At 41.3% G+C, this 6,442-nt stretch overlaps 1 protein-coding gene across 1 annotated transcript in view; it reads left to right on the plus strand.

The window, feature by feature from the left end:
- LOC122435980 (transcription factor SPT20 homolog) overlaps positions 1 to 6,442 on the plus strand; it is a 70,990-nt gene that overhangs the window by 59,955 nt on the left and 4,593 nt on the right. The window lies entirely within an intron of this gene.

The following is a 6,442-nucleotide window of genomic DNA, read 5'->3' on the forward strand; positions in this document are numbered from 1 at the left end:
GTCCTTGGGAAAGAGGTTTATTTTGCCCAGCATTTACCCACTGGGGACTGGAGCAGAGAAGGGGCGCAGTTTCATCCCGCCCTGCCGGGGAGGGAGCTCAGACGAGCTGACTTATCACACCAGAGATCCTGGGCTGTTCTGCTGGACTTTGGGAATGTCCTGCCTGAGAATTAGAGAGCTGCTGACTACACTTAAAAATGGCTAGAAAGGTGCTGCTTGAGGTTGGTCCCCCAGAAGAAGACCCTGAGATGAGGATTCATATGAGAGTCTTTTTTTTTTTTTTTTTAATAAGTGCTTCCAGGGAGACCTCTAAAGGGTGAGAGAAACTGGAGACTGGGAAGGGGAGAAACCCTGAGGACGTGATCTCAGGTGAAGACCCAGCCTCAGCCTGACCCTGTGAAGGGCAGGGGGGCCTCTGGAGATGGTCACCCCTCTGAGTTTGTCCCAACTTCAGGCCAGGGAACTGGGCTTTCACACTCCTATGCCCGCCTAGCCCTGGCTCTGGCTCTTTAAAGCAGTTTCAATAGCATAAGGGCAGTCTTCTAAAAAGAGTCTCAAATGTAGACCATCAGAAGCCAAAGCACACAGAAGCCAGGAGAGGAGCACATAGATACTGTAAATGGGGTCCCAGAGGGCCCGGATGGGGCCCCCAACTGCCGACTGCAGAAGTGCTGATAAACCCAGCACTGTGCTGACCCCTGAGACAGGCCGTGGACTTTTCCTATGGTGGGATGAAAACTGCACTGAACACAGGTGATGAAGGGGTCTCCTGCTGTCTCTCTCCCTCAAAGGGACAGAGAAGAGTGGGCCTGGGAGCAAGTCTGAAAACTGGGATATACCATCAAAAGTACCCCACCCTCCTCAATGAAGTGTTTAATGTCCTTTGTTCTTTTCCTTTGGACTATGAGAGAATTGGCAAAGAGTCGGACACAACAGAGCAATTGAACAACAACAGCATGAGAGAATTCATATTTAGCATTTAGTTAAGCTTTTTCTACCCTGTAAAACCGATGTTTATCCCCACGCGGTCAGTAAGGTCTTAATCCCCTGCTGGGGGAATGAAGGGCAGGCCACCACAGGGAGTGTGGCCCACCTTCCCTCTCCATGACAGCGTCGTCACATGGGGGAGAAAGGCTGCCCGGGGTGGCGCAGAGCAGGAGCTCACAAAGCAGAGAAGGAGGTGCCAAGTGTGTGACTCGAGCAGACAGACGATGAACCTGCTTTTCTCCAAATATAATAGAAAAAACATCACATTTGAAGACAGTAGGGAGAAGCTACGGCTTGGGTTACACATAGAATGTGTCACATGGGATGTGAGAGGTTCTTACAAGAGAGGATACCTTGGCCTTGTAAAGACTAGATTATCATCAAAATGGCAATGGCACAAGGCATTGACTTTCCGAGACAGATGAACAGATAATGAACGATATTTCCAGAAGAATGTAGGCCAGGAGTCATATCTCGTTTTTATATGTGACAAAACTAAAATTATAGTTGGGGCTATCATCTTTTCTTAGTAATGCATTTCAACTGTAATTTAGTATTAGACAGTGTTATATATTTAGTAACATTAGTCAGCCTTATTAAAATGGATCTGATGACACAGTTTTCTTTTAAAAATATATTAAGTTTTCACTCTTTTTCAAAAATGTAGGATGACTAAATCGGAGATACTTTGTCTATAGGACCTTCTTTGGGTAAGGTAATATGATGACCTTGAATATACACAGAATTTTACTATATACATGAATTATATAAATATTAAAATTATATATACCAAAGCTTACTGTTTTCCCTTATATTTCTATATTTACCACATCTATTTATACACCTTATATTTACATGCCATTTAAATAATATTTACATATGAAATTTCAGCATTTATACAATTATAAAATATATACACAAATGTATTTTTATATTTTTGAGCACAAAGCATGCTTTCCATTTTTTGAGTTCCATTTGGTAATTCTTATAAAAACATGCAGTCTATGGACTGGCTTAGGGATTAGAATGCTGTGGATAATGAAGAAGGTTTTTGTTTCTTTTCATTGTTTTTGAAACAAGCCTTTTGTTCTTATTGTTGAAGTATAGTTGATTTGCAGTGTTGTGTTAGTCTCTGCTGTGCAGCGGTGAGTCAGTTATACATACACTTAGATCCACTCTTTTTTTAGATTCTCTTCCCATATAGGTCATCACAAAGTATTGAATAGAGTTTCCAGTGCTACATAGTAGGTTCCCATGGAAAAGATTTTTGGTTTTAGCCCTTGTCCTTGGAAATGCTTCCAAGTGGTAGCAGGAGTCCCCTTCCGACCTCAGCAGGTATGAGATTGTGGATGGAACCGAGTCTTGGGGCGATGATGCCGATCTTGCTTTGCTTCTGGATCCTGATCCTGAATGTTGTTTTCATCATGTCTCTTGGGAATGAATACATTTCAGATTTGCCCATTTTCTTGTGATTTTTTCCCCTTTCCAGTGTTTCGAGGCTCTGCTAATCGAGCTTCTAATGGACTGTAAGCCTCAGCCTGAGTAAATGCCTCACCTTGGGAAAAATTAGAAATAGGGAAGAAAAAAAAAAAAAGAAGCTGTGATTCCTAAAGGCCTTGCTAGAATATCTAAGCCCAAAGGCTTCTAGGCAGTACATTTTAATTTCAAGGGAAAGAGAAAGTTTGTCTGCTAAGAAAAACCATATATATTCCTGAATTTGCTCCAATCATGTGAGCTTTGACGAGGTTTCAAACCTTTTGGGTCTTTTTCCTCATCTGTAAAACTGAGACTGTAGTGGGCTTTGAGAGATTAAGGAGTGCAGATACTGTACACCGTGAGCACTCAATAACTGTTAGCCATTGTAATTCTAGAAAGCTAAACAGAGCTGAAGAGCAGGTGACCTCTGTTGACATTAAAAACTCAGTTTACATAATCTCAGTTTACGTCATGGGGGTGATCCCTGTCTCTGGTTACACCAGGGCAGGGAGCTGGATTTGTCAAGTGTAAACTGTGAACTGATATCAGAAAGGAGTTGGCAGTGCATGTGCTGGGAAAGTGACCAGGCCAAGAGGCCTACAGAAACGGAACATTCCCCCGCAGTCCTCTGAGGGGAAAATGGGGAGCCAGTGGCCTCTTCTTCCACAATGCAATCAGCAGTGGCCTGGGAGGAGCACACTTGGAAACAACCCCATTAGCAAAATAGGCCTCTCAGTTTTGGTTTTTCCTGATTTCAGAGCCTGAGTTCCTACCACTATTTTGTTCTGGTTGGGTTTGTTCTGCGTTCCTCAAAGACCCCTAAACCTTTTACTTACTTGTTTCTGATGTTTGGGATCTTGGAAAGAAAGCATTTTGTAAAATTAAAGAAGGATGACAGTAGATATTCTGGGCAAGGCTGCCTGTGTCTTTTTCATACATCTCTTCTTTCCCCTCAGTTTTAATCAGATATTAGACAACCAAGTAGCATGCTTTTGTTAGAGAAGTATGAGGTTGTGCAAACCTTGATTCAGTAAACTACAGGCAGCAGAATACAGATCTTCACTAATTCTAAACACTGTATATAAAACATACATTCATTTTCTAGTGCTGCTATAATAAATTACCACAAATGCAGTGGCTTAAAACAACACAAATGTATAATCTTATATTTCTGGAATGCAGAAGCCTGAAATCGATCTCACTAAGAAAAAATGAAGGTGTTGACAAGGCTGCATTCCTTTTTGGAGACTCCAGGGAGGATTTGTTTCCTGGACTTTTCCAGCTCCCACAGGCCATCTGCATTCCTTGGCTTCTAGCTCTTTGTTCCATCTTCAAGGCCAGCAGCAAAGCATCTTTCAGTCTCTCGCTCTCTCTCTGACTTTCCTCCCTCCCTCCTTCCCTTATAAGGATCCTTGTGATTATATTGGGCCCACCCAGAAGGTCAAGGATACTGTCCTCATCTCAAGCTCTATAGCTTAATCATATCTGCAAAGTCTCTTTTGCACTGAAAGGTAAGAGAATCTCTGGTTCCAAAGAGTAGGATGTGGACACCTGGGGGCAGGGGCATTATTCTGTCTACTGTGAGTACCTAGCAAGGCCTGGTGCTGTGCCCTAGGTAAGCAGTAGTGAGCAAAAGAGCAGTCTAAAGAATGCCATCATTCCCCAACTTTCTACAATCTTGACCCGCCCCCCCAGAAAAGATTGTGAATTATATGTGACACCATGTAAGTCACCACAAGCCACACAGTCTCTTAAAGCTAGCAATTCTGAGTCAAATTCAGCTCTCCTTGTTTTCACTTCCTCTAACCAATTACTTATCTCCTCAATCTTCCTTTACAGCTTCACTAACAGTGACCTCATCACTTACCACTGGGATATTGCAATCACTTCCTGACCTGTTTTTCCTGCCATCAGTCTCACCCAGTTCCAGTCCATTGTTCTCACCATGGTGCCCCGCTGTCTTAAAGAAACAAGAGGAAAAGGCAGTTGGAAGGGTGATGGTGAGGAAAAAAATGGCTAACCTTTAATGAGTTCTCACTATGTCCTTAAACTTCAAAACAACTAGATGAGGGACTTCCCTAGCAGCCCAGCAGTTAAGACTCTCTGTTTCCACTATAGGCGATGGGGGTTCAATCCCTGGTTGGGGATAACTTACAGTGCGAGCCCCCCATACCTTACAGTGCGACCAAAATTTTTTAAAAATAAAATTAAAAAAAAAATAACTAAACCAAGTAGGCGTCAGCGGCATCATTATCATCTCAACTCAATTTATAAATGAAGAAATGGGCACAAAAGAATCAAATAACTTGCTTAAAGGCACACAGGTAATTATTCGAACTATGGTTTAGACTCGACCAGCTGTAGAAATTGACAGGTGATTCTAAAATGTGGAAAAGACAAAAGGACTAAGATAGCCAAAATTAATCTACAAAAGAAGAACAAAATTGGAGATTTATCACTACCTGGTTTCAAAATTTATTATAAAGCTACAGTAATTAAGACACAGTAATATGGCACAAGGATAGACAGATCAGTGGACCAGAAATGAGAGTTCGGAAATAGGGCTTAACATATATGGTCAATTGATTTTTTGCAAAGGTGGGAAGGCAGTTCAATGGAGAAAGGATAATCTTTTCAACAAATGATACTGGAACACTTGGACACCCATAGGCAAAAAATGAACCTTGACTTATACCTGACAACTTATAAAAAAATGAACTCAAAATAGACAATGAACCACAATATAAAAGCTCACTACTATAAAACTTCTAAAAGAAAACATAGGAGAATAGCTTTGTGAACTTGGGCTAGGCAAAGATTACATAGACCTGATACCAAAAGCACAACCTAGAGGAGAAAAAAAGTGATCAATTGGACTTCATAAAAATTAAGAAATTTTGCTCTTCAAAAGGCACTGTTAGGAGAATGAAAAGACCCTGATGCTGGGAAGGATTGAAGGCAGAAGGAGAAGGGGACAACAGAGGATGAGATGGTTGGATGGCATCACCGACTCAATGGACATGAATTTATACAAACTCCAGGAGTTTATGATGGACAGGGAAGCCTGGCATGCTGCAGTCCACAGGGTCACAAAGAGTCAGATATGACTGAGAGAATGAACAGCAACAAAGAATGAAAGGTAAGCTACAGACAGGGAGAAAGTGTTCACAAACACATGTCTCCTACATGACTAGTATCCAGATCATATAAAGACTCTCAAACTTGAACCCAGTAAAAAATAGGCAAAATGTTTGAAGAGACCTATCAATGAACATATAAGTGGAAACTAAGCTCATAAAAGGTACTCAATATCACTAGTCATTAGGGACATGGAAAATAAAACCCCAGTGAAATACACTAGACACCTATTAGAATGGTTTAAAACAAAACAGACCTGTTAATACCAAGTGCTGACAAAGATGAGAAGCAACGGAGACTCTAAACATTGCTGTTGGGGAGAAGGAAATGGCAACCCACTCCAGTGTTGTTGCCTGGAAAAGTCCATGGACAGAGGAACCTGGCGGGCTGCAGTTCATGGGGTTACATGACTGAGCGTGTGTGCACAAGGGTGGAGGGAGATGAGTTGGTAGCAATAAAGTGGTAGAACTAAAAAAATAAAAAATAAAAAAAATAAACATTGCTGTTGGGAATACAAAATGGTACAGCCACTAACAGTTTGACAGTTTCTTGTCCAGTTACACAGACTTACCGTGTTACCCAACATTGCTATGCCTTGATATTTACTCAAGTGAAATGAATACTTATATTCACAGGAAATCTTATTTGCAAATATTTATACCAACTTTGATAATAATCACCCCAAATGGAAAACAACCAAAATCTGTTAACTGGGTAAGCAAACCCCAGTATATCCACACAATGGAATATTATGCAGCAAATAATAAAGAACAAACTCATAACACATGAAACAGCATGGATGAATTTTAAATGTAGGTATGTTAAGGAAGCCAGCCCCCAA

Source organism: Cervus canadensis, chromosome X (genome assembly GCF_019320065.1).
Source record: "Cervus canadensis isolate Bull #8, Minnesota chromosome X, ASM1932006v1, whole genome shotgun sequence".
Classification (NCBI taxonomy): domain Eukaryota; kingdom Metazoa; phylum Chordata; class Mammalia; order Artiodactyla; family Cervidae; genus Cervus; species Cervus canadensis.